The following is a 13,834-nucleotide window of genomic DNA, read 5'->3' on the forward strand; positions in this document are numbered from 1 at the left end:
CTAAACATGAAGCCTGTGCGCGTATGACAGTTTTGTGCGAAATGACGAATCCGTAACTGCTGTTCAGCAAGATTTCTGCCGTCAGTTTAATATCCATCGTAATGCAAGTGTCCCTTCTTGTAACACAATATTGCGATGGGTAAACAACCTTCGAACAAGTGGTTCAATATTGAAGAAAAAACCATCCGGTCCCTGACGAACTCCTAGCACTCCGGAGAACATCGAACGAGTAAGGGAAGCCATTGTCAGAAGCCCACGCCGCTCTATTCAGAGGCATTCAGCAGCACTTCAAATGAGCACAAGTACGGTAAGATGAATTCTGCATACAGACCTGCATTTCCATCCTTACAAGATAGCTGTCGTGCAGCAGTTAAACGAGCAAGATTTCACGCAGCGATTACAATTTTGTCGACAAATGCTTACCATTTTTGAAGAAAATGAAAATTTGTTATTGTTAATGAGTGACGAAGCCCATTTTCATCTGAATGGCTTCGTCAACAAACAGAATTGCCGGTATTGGGCAGAAAGAAACCCACATTAGCTTCACGAGAGACCACTTCATAGCCCAAAGGTCTGTCTGGTGTGCAATAGGAAAGGTCGGTGTTATTGGACCATATTTTTTTGAAGAAAATGACGCTGCCGTAATTGTAACAGCTGATCGTTACATTGCGATGTTGAATACATTTTTCATCCCTGAGTTACGAAACTGGGGAATTGATTTTCAAAATGTGTTATTCCAGCAGGATGGAGCTACAGCGAGGGCAAAACGATGGCTGTTCTCCATAACTTGTTTCCGGGACGGATCGTTTTCAGATTCGACAACATTCCTTGGCCCCCTCAGTCCCCCGACTTGAGTAGTTGTGATTTTTTTTCTGTGGGGGTTTCTGAAATTGCATGTGTACGGCAATAAACCGCGTACATTGGAGGACCTAAAGATCGCAATTCGTCATCACGTCACCCAGATTGATGTAGACATGCTGCAAAGAATTGAGGCCAGTTACCGTGAAAGGCTACAACAATGTATTGCCCAAAATGTACATCACTTGCCGGACATAATTTTTTGTTCATGAGTAAGTAACAAATGCTTTGGATTTAACAAGTGTTTCAGTACCAATAAAACTTTTTTAAAGTAAATATTCAATTTTTTATGATTATTTTAAAAACATCCGGTTCCCATGAATGACCCTGTATAAATTTCCCTCAAATTTTGAATTAGAAAATATTTATATATTTTAATTTTGTAGAGTTAAATAATTTTGAAAAATAATACTAACATTTGAAGTATAAATATTTGGGCTGTTTAAATAAAATATTTATAAACATTATGAAAGTACCTTTTATCCCACAGAAAGGTTCCACCATAATAACACCTCATCTAGAAATTTTTTTAGTTTCAAGTGTATAGGTTAAAACAGTAAAAAGTTAGAACAATTTACATTTTACATAACCCAAATAGTGGTAAAAATATTCAGAAGTGCAAATAATACAAAGATTAGAGTTTGATTCCCTGACTGATATTTGCGTTACTTCTGGCTACACTTCTACACTACTTCCTTAGGGAAATTTACAAAAAATTAAATGTAAAAGAACCAGATGATAACACAGAATTGCTCTACAGGATTCTGTGTTATCATCAGGATTAACAGGCAGTATTTACAAGCAAACGAATATTTTTGCATTAAGGTAGTAAATTATTAAATTCAGTTTCTAAGATTTATTCATTATAGGATCATAGATGCTTTTAAGAATATTTCATGTGATTTTATATTTCACATTTATACATTTTTCCACTGTAATACTACAGCAGAGTTCTATGTATCTTACAGTACCACCAGAAAAAATAAAAGTTGGTTACCTGTCAGTTCAAATACAATCTTTCATTTCTAACCTTTGGTGATCTTTTAAATGTCAAGCATATAGCCACACTACACCATCTTGCTTGAAAACTGAGATATTTGCTAAGGAAAGCCACAATGACAGTAACTGCCGAGAAGATGAAAAATGTGCAAACTGCAGTGGATCACATACACCTCGTCCCCAAAATTGCCCAACTTTTAAAGAAAAGGCAACTCTCAAAATCTACCGAGCAGAAGCTATCTTTTCCAGCTGCACAACTGGAATATAAAAAGACGCTTAACTCACAGAATCTGGTGAAACCAGATGTACTTTTGCCACAGCTACATCAAGACAAGCTCCTGCAAATGCAGGTAATCAATGTGGAATCCTACAGCGAGTTAAAAAGCTTGTTCAGATGTTATATGAAGCAAGTTGCTTCATTTACAGCCACTATTTCAGAGCTCACTAAGATGAACAAAAAGTAGTTGCAGCTACTTTGAAACCAACAATGGGATCCCTCTGAAAGTTCCTGTCCCTAAAGTTTTGCCTTTGCAGACAGGAGTAAATACAGCTGGGAGTAAGCCATCTAATAAGCTCCCTGTTAACAGAACCCACACAACCACCTGCTCTGAGATATCAGCTGCAACTTCCCATTTCTCAAAATCTCCCCCTCCATCATCTTTTTTACTGGAGGATATTGTTGAGGAACCGCCCAACCCCAGGGCATCAGAGTATTTTAAAATTAGAAATTCTAAAAAGGAAAACATATCACCTACAATTTTTTATATATTTATCTGTAATCCTGAATCTATAGTTACATTTATTTATGAGCATTATCCAATGGAATGTTTGAGATTTTCGGACCTGCATTGAAGATGTTTGATGGTTGCATTGAGGATTGATGTGCGCACATGAACCATTAATAATGTGCTTCCAAGAAACACACCTTCTACAAGATACAGTAACACTCAGAGACTATTTCTGTGAGAGATATGACTGTTTTCGTAGACAGTAGAGAGAGTGGTGGAGTTGCTATGTACATACGGAATGAGTTGTCTGCTACAAGGATACCACTAGCTACCCTCATTCTTGCTGTTGCTATACAAATTTCTATCCCCTTCAAATTGCGTATCTGCAGTTGATCATAGGCCAATTATTATTAACAAATATAAGTAATATAATTTGTTAACAACAATGGCCTTTTGTTAACAAAAGGCCACGGAGATGGATTGTTGAAAAAACAAATTGGAATGGTTACCTTAAAGCATTCCCATCACAGTATAACAATGGTGCAGATGTCCTTGATCAACTTACTCTTTTACATCCCAAGTACTTGAGAATGGTAATAAATATATTACACAATCATCTGGAAACTGTAGATGTCCCTCTGTTCCATGGTGGAATGATGACTGCCAAAATACTGTTAGCAAACGACGGCAAGCACAATGCAAATTTAATCATATGCCTGCAAGTAAACATCTAAATTTGTACTGTAAGGTTAGAATGGTGTATCATCGGGGTATTATTAAATGTTAAGAGGAAATCATAGATGAAATATGTGGACACCGTCTCATGCACTACTGTGTGGAAGATGTTTCATGCAATTTGCAGAACAATCTATTCTTGGACTCATTCACAAATGAGAACTCTTTTCATCATCTGCATGACAACTAACTTGGCAGATTGTTTCCGTTCAGCGTCTCTCATTTTATACCCTTATCAATTTTAGAGGTACAAGATACAGTAGGAGGTATTATTGTTAAACACTGGTGATTCATTCAGTGAATTAAATGATCCATTTGCATTCAACAAGTTGTGTCGTACACACTAAAAAACTCACATGACGCCTCTCCTGGATCTGACAGCATTTGTCTCAGTATGCTCTCACTTCTTCCCAATTTGACACTACATCACCTATTGTGTATTTATAATGGTTTGTTATTCGCACAAGTCTTCCCACCCGTCTAGTTAGAAGCCATACAAGTACTTAAACCTGGTAAAAACAAAGCTTCCCCCTCAAGCTATCACCATATCCCCTTGATAAGCATTTTACACAAAGTGATGGAGAGTATGGTGAACCGCAAGCTTACATAGTACTTAGAGATTCATGGCCTTTTATCTCCAGAACAGTGTGGTTTCTGCTATAGACGATCTTCCACTGACCATTTAGTGTCACTGCAAGCAGCTATTAAGAACACTTTCCTACCCACCAGCGCCTCATCACCTTTAGTGGTTTTTTAAATTACTATACTTTCCGTGTTCATGCTGGAAATTCTTTATCGGGTAGCGTCATCTTGGAGAATGGAGTGGAGTGCCTCAAGGAAGTGTATTAAGTGCCACCTTGTTTGCTGTAGCTACCTACAGTATTACTAATGTGTGCAGCCACCTGTTTCATGTTTATTTGTTGATGATTTTCCTATATATATTACAGCCACAGCAAAAAGACTACTACAGAACACTATATCTTGCCTTGAAGCTTGGTTCAAGGTTACCAACTTCACTTAAGAAAACAAAATGTGTACTCTTTTGTCGCCTGCAGGACCCTTTTATTCCACAAGTCTTTCTCAATGGAGAGCTAATCTCCTAATATCTATCTCCTGAAGTTAAGTTTTTAGGTTTATTTTTTGATAGCCATCTTATATGGGGCAAATACATCAAACAGTTAAAAACGAAATGCTCCAAACTTCTAGATATGCTGCAAGTCCTTAGTAACACCAGTCAAGTAGTTGATCAGTCATGTATATTGCATTTTTATTATTCCTTAGTTTGTTCCCATTTAGATTACAGTTGTGTTGCCTACTCTTCAGCACATCATACCACGCTTAAAATTGTGGATCCTGTACATAATGCTTTCCTTCGTCTTGCTACAGGTGCCTTTAGTTTGAGCCCTGTCACAAGCATACTTGTTGACTGTGGTGAGCCATTACTTTGAGCTTCTAGCATCTTACTCTGCCCGGCTTAAAGGACAACCAAATCACCCAATTTTTAAAGCAGTCCTTGCAAATCCTCATGCTCAAAGGTATGAGGACCAGTCACAACATACAGCACCTATGGGTGTTGTACCCAGCGTTTTCTACACCACTTTAAGTCTTGACACACCTATTTTTACAACTTTTCCCTGTTCATATCCACGATGAAGAATCAATCCTATAAACTGTAATTTTGGCCTTAATATACACAGTAAAAACTCAATGGCTCCTTTTGTCTTTCTGTAAATGTTTTACCAATTCTTCTCCAAGACAAACCCAGACACAGTAGCATACACAGAATGATACTGTTGGATGCGCATTTGTTGTTAATGACTGAACCTATATGTTTGGCCTACTTAGTATTAAAAGTGTCTACTGCTTAACTATATGCTATCAATAAGACTTTGAATACCATTAACCCATAGTATTATCATATTCTTATTTGTAGCTACTCATGTTGTGCATTCCAAGCTTTAGAAGATTTGTATTCTAGACATCCTATGGTCATCAAAACCTATTATGCAATTGCTGAATTGAACCATCGCAACACACAAGTGAGTTTCTGCTGGATCCCTAACCAGAGGGAATTTCGTGTAATAAACATGCAGATTCCACTGCTAAAGATGTATGTAGTCAGCCGTCCTATACCTCCCACGTTACTACATCTGATTTTATTGTGTAAAACACACTCTTTGGCAAGGTGAATGGACTACTATAGTGGATAATAAACTCTGGCACATCAAAGATACTGTCTGTGTTGCCATGGAACTCTTCATGCAGGAAAATCCATCAAGAGGAAGTGATCCTTTGCCGATTGCAGTTAGGAAGTACTAGAGTCACTCACAGGTATCTCGTCATAAGTATCATGCGCTAAGTGATTGTGCCACTGGGGCAGGTGATATCTCATGTCAGCAGAAAACACACCATTATGTGTACAATGCTGCAACTGCCATTTAATTGTGCACCACGTCCTTGTGGATTGCATATGTTGTGCAGCCTTGTGTCATAAATTTAAATTGCCCAGAAACATTTGTCGAATCCTGGGCAATGATAAGAAAGTTATAGACCGGGTGTTTTTATTTCTTTGACATGTTAATATTTTAAATAGAATTTAATATTGTTGTTATTATAATTACTTATTTTTATAACTGTTATTTTCATGTTGGATAACTTTATTCTTTCTATTATCCAAGAAGGAGCCCTTTACACTCCTCTTGCCCTTGTTAAATTTTATGTTTGTTTTACTTTAGTTTTGTTCTTTGTCTCTGTAAAGTGTTACATATTTTTAAGATTTCATCTGTGATAGTAGTAATTTTTTAGTATGTTGAAATTGAGTCGAGTTTGGATACTCATACTGTGAGGACGTCTTATTATTGCTCCGCGTTTTGTCGCTTTTTTGATAGGTTTTTTCGGTATTTTCATTGATTTGTTAATTGGATGTTAAAGTGTTATGGTTAATGGACTAGATCTGAAAATTTCAAGAGTTTTGGACACGGAATTACTTTTTTATTAGTGTTTTTTAGTTTTCAAACTATTCAGTGAATTAAAATAACTATAATTTACTTTTTATAAGGTGTTGAAGTGATTTAAGTTATCAATAGTGAAGAAGTATAAACTGAGTTTACATACAATTCAGAAGAGTGAGTAGAAGATACTTTTTTAGAGTGTTCATTATAGACTATTGAGGTGATAATAGTATAATATTATAATATTTCTTAGCGAAATTTTTCTAAGTTAATACACAGGCTCATACAGGCGTGTTTATTGTAGTAAACAAGGACTTGTAATTATTCTCTCGTATTACCGTCGTACTAGTAGAGATTTTTTCTAAGTCCTCAGAGCTGTTTTAATAGGGAATTACATTTCTACTAATATCTCCTGAACTACCCACTCGATTTCCTTTCTACCTGGACATAAATTCGTCCCAAAACCTTCCCTAACCCCTACCCCCACAACCCCCCCCCAAATTTTTTGACCCCATTTTCGGTCACATACATTTTTCTTACCCCCTCAACCCCCTAAAAATTTTTTTTTGGGGCCCCTCCCCCCGAGTGGGTACTCGTAGAACTTGGGACGGCCTCCTGAGTACAGTACTATATCATGCGAAGACGCGGTTCACTCCCTATGGATGGGACATCCGCCCAAAGTAGCAGCAGCATGACAAAATCGGCGACGGTCAAGAAAACCGATCTAAAAGGGAAGAAGAGGCTCCGTCAAGGATCTTCCGAGGAGGAAGAAGAGGCACCCGATACAGTGAGCAGTCTAGCATACCAATTGGGTCTGATACTGATATCGTTGAAACAGCATTTAGGCCCAGGTTTGAATAAGTACATTGCGACCCATGAACAGGATCTAAGGCGAGTATACGAGGGACTGAATGCGCTTTCCGAGCTGTCCTCTCCAGACACAAAGACTTCCCAAGCTACCCAAACGGACCCTATTGCGGGTGACGATTACATGGAGTATATTTTGACCAGCGATTTGAGTGATGAAGAACTCATTGAGCTCCTCCCTAAAAGGTGGCCTAACTCACTTAGGGGCAAGCTAAAGTTGGTTACTGACCTTCCACCTGAAGTCAAAGACACTTGTACTCTTAGAGATTTAAGGAGAGTAGGTGAGCAGGATATAGGTAACAAACTCGCAGCTGGTGACATCATAAAAGACGAAATAACTCTAATAGGAGACCAAACCGTTGAAGAAAAGAAGAAGAAATTTAAGATACATTATGACTCGGGAGCCCCGGAAAAGGAAACCCTTTCTTGTTTATTGAAGGCGTTCAAAAAGATAGCTATACAGTCACCAAATTCAGCGTACATACTGCCTTCGGGCAGTATGGGAAATTTTGCCAAGAAGATCATATCCTATATCTTCAGAGCAAGGGAAACACCTGTATATGTGTTAACTCTCCAAGGGGATGGTGGGACCAGACACATCGGTAATAATCAAATCCCGATAAAGAAGGCTACTCCACCGGCGGAGCAAAGCCGAACAGTGATTGTTAAGGCGGAAGGAAAAACTTACGCGGAGCTCCTCCGGTCCATGAAGGATGCTGTCACCAGCGAGGAGGCAAATAACGTCATCTCTTTGCGAAAGGGCCGTAATGAGGAGCTCCACGTTAGGATACAGGGTGCAGAGAAAGCGGAACAATTTACATCTATCCTGAGGGACAAGGCTGCCGACCTTCACGTTGATATAAAAAGCAGAGCTGGAAGGAGAACTGTTGTGCACATCCGAGATGTCGAGCATGACACAACAGTGCAAGAGGTTATGGCTGCCATTATGAAACGCGTGGGTTCTAGCGAGGAAGTCAAGATAACATCCATGAGGAAAGGTTTTGGCGAGACACAAAATATTACGGTCATGACCTCTTATAGAGCGGCATGCAAACTGGTCGAGGAAAGAATAAGAATCGGATGGATTAGTTGCCGGGCGTACATCCGGGAAGATGAAGACAGGTGCTACCGTTGTTGGGGCACGGGCCGTAGAAGGCACGAATGTAAGGGCCCAGATAGGCTCGATTTGTGCTTCAACTGCGGTAGCAGAGGTCACAAGATAGCGGATTGTCTTGAACCTAAGCAATGCCTCGATTGTAAGAGCGGTGAACACAGGACTGGAGCATGGCAATGTAAGAAAACATTGCATGATTAGGACTATGTTAGCGAATGCCAATAGGAGTATTCTCGCTCACGACTTAATTAGTCGTGTTGTTGCAGACAAGAACGTAGACCTCCTTGTGGTCACCGAACCCAATAAATATGAAGCTGCCAAACTTGGATTGACTGTTGATATGTCGGGAGATGTTGCCATTATGGACGTAAGTCATAGTATACAATGGAATTTCAAGTTTAGAGGTAGTGGCGTGGTGTCTGTTAAGACCGAAACAACTCTATTCGTGGGTGTGTACATTTCGCCCAACATTGCGATCGCGGACTTTACTAACTTCATCGACACAGGTGTGATTACCAATTCAACCAAGAGGATCGTAATGTTGGGTGATTTTAACAGCAAAATGGTGGCGGCTGGCAGTCGACACACCAACAGGAGGGGACAGATCCTTGCCGATCTCCTGGAAACTGCCGGCTGCATCTGCATTAATGACGATACGCCCACGTACGTAGCGAGAGGTCATCGGTCGGTGCTTGACCTCACCATCCTGGACTGTAGGTGGAGGAGGAATCAGTACCAGTGGATGGTTCTCTCAGAAGATATAGCGAGCGATCACCGCGCCTCTATCTTGGATCTGAAAGACGTAGATTTCAGGCGTGAAGTGCACTCCCCCCCACCGAGATTCTCATCAGTACAAATAGAGCAAATCGTCAACAGGACTGCAAGTAGACTGTCTGATAGACATCAACAATCACCTGAGGCTTATCTAATATAATAAAGCAGGAAATGGACAGAATGGCAGCTAACAATACAAGGAGCCGCTCCGTATATTGGTGGACTGCTGAAATTGAAGCAATGAGACAAGAGCTCCAGTCCCTTAGGAGAAGGAAACAACGTATTCTTAGAAATAACAGAGAAGGGTACCAGGAAATAGCCAATAGATACCTCGAGGCAAGAAGAACGCTCAATAAGGCTATTAAGAGACGTAAAAAGGATTGCTGGATCAGGCTCTGCGAAGAGCTTGACAGCAATCCCTGGAGCCAGGCATTTGGTTAACTGGCATTTCTCCCACCACCACCCCATTCGGTCGCCCTAGAGCATAGACCAAATGTTCCGTGCCAAGAACGGCTACTGTGCCTCAGAACGGTTTAGCGACCCAAATCCTAAAAGCTCCTAGTGAGCTACCTAACGTGCGTGAGCGAATCAAGCAGGGTGCCATACAGCACCCGCTGAAGTGTCCCAATCGCTCACTTGTCAAACATAAAACTAGATCGGGGAGGCGCACCCCTTGTAACAACTTAAACTATACGTCAATAAAATAAAAAGACAGCAATTTTGGCTGCCACGCCTCGGTCGCTGTATGCCAGCTAGTACCTGTCCACCATTTAACAGCGCTTGGAGCTGATTTGGGTGATGGCCAGCCCTATTACCAAGGTTGCTTTCCAGCAGCAGAGCTGTAGGAGTCCAAATGCAGTTACATTTAAGAATCCCTTAAATTTACCGATGACGGTTGAACATAGCAACCTCATCGAGGAACTCCCACACGGTCCGACAGTGCGGCTCTCGCCACACTGCCTCGCCGCTTGTGAGCGGCCAGGCCTAAGTTCCAGGGTGGCACGGTCTCTGGCCCCCCCAAGAGCAGGGCAGTCGTACATCATATGTACATTCGACTGGACCTCCCCGCAGACACACAACTCATCAGCCACCAGGCGAAACCGAAACAGATATTGGTTCAGGTTAACATGGTTGGTGAGCACCTGGGCACCCGACGCCCTTAGAAAAGAACTCGAGGCATACCATCCCCCCAGATCCTGTATAAAACTATACAAGGATCTTCCCTTAGTTGTGGTGTGCCATTCAAGCTGCCATGCCTCCATCGCGAGGCTTTGTAGCCTTTTCCGCAGACGGGAGATGGGCAACTGGACGAAATTTTGTTCCGGTGCATTGTGATCACCGTTCCGCTCCGGTTCTGGCCCGGCTCGAAACCGCATCCCAAATGCCTCGGCCTCCCGACCTCTTCGCAACTTCCACATGACTGCCCGAATTTTCACCACTAAATCGATTGGGAGAGCCTTTCCCAATACAGTAGTAGCCTCGTAGGAGGTTGTTTTAAATACACCAGTGCATACTATCATGGCTCTGCGCTGGGCACTCCTTAAATTTTTAAGTAGTGCTCTATTCCTTTCCAACCTATGCGCCCAAACTGGCGCCGCGTATGCGATCATACTTTCGAAGACGCCTCGGTACACCAAGTACATTTGGCGGCCCGACAGCCTGTAGTCTTTCCGAGCAATCCTTCTAAGTTTGTGCATCACAGAGACAGCGTCCGCCGCAACTTGCTTAATATGGTTACTAAAAAGCAACTTATCATTAAACAAAACACCTAGGTACTTATGAACCCTTACTCGGCTGATTACACAGCCTTTATATTTAATGTGGGGGTTTCGACTGCATGATAATTTGTCTGCGCCCTTTAGAAGCATAAACTTCTTTTTGGGCACAGAAATCTTTAAATTTTACATGTCCATCCAGCCTTCGGCGGTTGACAAGGCCGCCTGCGCTCTGCTTTCTAGCTGTGGTCGTGAATCTCCACGAACTAAAAGGAGACAGTCATCGGCGAAAGCCTGGGCCGTGACTCCTTCTGTGAAAGTCAATCCCAGAAATCCGTCAAACACCAGGTTCCACAGCAGCGGGCCGAGAACGGAACCCTGCGGGCTTCCCCTGGTGACGGACTTTTCCACAACTAGGTGCGCATCTTTAAACAGAGCCGTTCGGTTAGACAAATAGTCTCTTACCACGGCCTGTGTGGCTTCGGGAACATTGCGGCGTTCCAAAGCATAGATATTTCTATCTAGAGTAAGTGGGCGTTGCTTAGGTCACGTGATCAGAATGCTGCTCTCTGATTGGCTGCTGTGCCAGAAGCGGTGATTTATATCTACTAAAATATATTAAACTACATTAAAGTAGAAAAAGATAAAAAGATTATTATCCCACGTAGTTAATTAGGTAGTTTGTAAACTACCTTGTTTGTCTGGTGATTCTCAGCTTGAATAAATAAATTTCTTGGTGAACCAACTCTTGAGCACACTACATTTAATTGACCGTGACCAAAACAACTGTTTCCAACAGTAATCCAGCAGTGTTGTCCAGGACTGTAATTCCAGTGGTAGGGTTGCTTTGAACATAATTGAAATGGTATTCTTCAGATCGTTCCAAAAATTTAATGGGTATTGAAGGCAGTCATATGATGGTGATCTGTGAGTTTCTGAAATTCGCAGTAAAGTTCTATCTCCTCGATGTAGAATAATATTTCTGGACGTACATTCATTTCCAATTGTTACTATCGCAATTTTATCTGCTGTTGGGGCATTGAACCTTCTTACGGGAACCCCAGTTGGTGTCTTATCGGCCGAATAACTATTCTTTGAAAGAATCAGACATCATTTGTTCCAAAGCAGTGGCGGCTCGCGTATAGGCACTGTGGAACTGCAGTACCATTATTTCCACTTGATATTATCGATAACATTTAATAAAATGAGTCCTTTTTCTTTAATTCTTTCATTATATTTGTATAATATATTAATCCTTAATCTTAATGTCAGTAGCCAAAAAGCAGTTTTTGAAAAAGATACAAAAATCTTTGTATGAAAATGTGCGCTTCACAATTTCAGCGGCGTGATATTTGGCGATTGAAACGAGACTGACAAATGGAAAATATGATTTAGTTTTAATTCCTGGAAGTGGCCTATCTGAGACTACAAGACCACACTTCAATTACATTCATACATATCATCCTCATTCATCTTCTGAAGTAATACCTTATGGTGATTCCGGAGGCTAAACAGGAAAAGAGAGAGTTGTAATTCCTCGAGGTATGACAAGTCAATTACAACCACTGGATGTCGGGGTTAATAAATTTTCAAATACCGCATTCGTGCACAATACAAGCAATGGTTGACTGAAAATGATCATTTCCTTATACCGATCGACAAAATTAAACTAGCGGCAGCAGTTGCGATTGTCGAATGGATTTCAAAGCTTGGAATGATTTACTATCAGAAATAGTTAAAAAGTCATTCTTGAAGTGCTGCTTGTTGAATGCATTGGATGGTTCTGAAGACGATGTACTTTGTAACAACAGTAACGCAAATGTATCCGACTGGGATGAAATTGACGGCGACGACTCGACAATAACATAGAAAGCTAACGAGATACACTGTTTAATCATGAAAAATTACTGCGATTAGTGATAAAATATCGTACTTACAGAGCTAAATACGTACGTAACCAACTACATTACATTTGAAGTACTATAATACAAAATATAGCATTGAATTCGATTTAGGTGTTTTACTGCATATTTGGATTATTCAATAAATTGTTGTAAGTAGCTACTATTTAACTTTTTATATTAATTTTTCAAAATAGAATGAAAAATACTGACATATACAAAATACTTATTTTTTTTTTTGTCTTCAGTCATTTGACTGGTTTGATGCAGCTCTCCAAGATTCCCTATCTAGTGCTAGTCGTTTCATTTCAGTATACCCTCTACATCCTACATCCCTAACAATTTGTTTTACATATTCCAAACGTGGCCTGCCTACTCAATTTTTCCCTTCTACCTGTCCTTCCAATATTAAAGCGACTATTCCAGGATGCCTTAGTATGTGGCCTATAAGTCTGTCTCTTCTTTTAACTATATTTTTCCAAATGCTTCTTTCTTCATCTATTTGCCGCAATACCTCTTCATTTGTCACTTTATCCACCCATCTGATTTTTAACATTCTCCTGTAGCACCATATTTCAAAAGCTTCTAATCTTTTCTTCTCAGATACTCCGATTGTCCAAGTTTCACTTCCATATAAAGCGACACTCCAAACATACACTTTTAAAAATCTTTTCCTGACATTTAAATTAATTTTTGATGTAAACAAATTAAATTTCTTACTGAAGGCTCATTTAGCTTGTGCTATTCGGCATTTTATATCGCTCCTGCTTCGTCCATCTTTAGTAATTCTACTTCCCAAATAACAAAATTCTTCTACCTCCATAATCTTTTCTCCTCCTATTTTCACATTCAGTGGTCCATCTATGTTATTTCTACTACATTTCATTACTTTTGTTTTGTTCTTGTTTATTTTCATGCGATAGTTCTTGCGTAGGACTTCATCTTGTTCATTGTTTCTTCTAAATCCTTTTTACTCTTGGCTAGAATTACTATATCATCGGCAAATCGTAGCATCTTTATCTTTTCACCTTTTACTGTTACTCCGAATCTAAATTGTTCTTTAACATCATTAACTGCTAGTTCCATGTAAAGATTAAAAAGTAACGGAGATAGGGAACATCCTTGTCGGACTCCCTTTCTTATTACGGCTTCTTTCTTATGTTCTTCAATTGTTACTGTTGCTGTTTGGTTC

This window comes from Lycorma delicatula, chromosome 8 (genome assembly GCF_047948215.1).
Source record: "Lycorma delicatula isolate Av1 chromosome 8, ASM4794821v1, whole genome shotgun sequence".
NCBI classification, from domain to species: domain Eukaryota; kingdom Metazoa; phylum Arthropoda; class Insecta; order Hemiptera; family Fulgoridae; genus Lycorma; species Lycorma delicatula.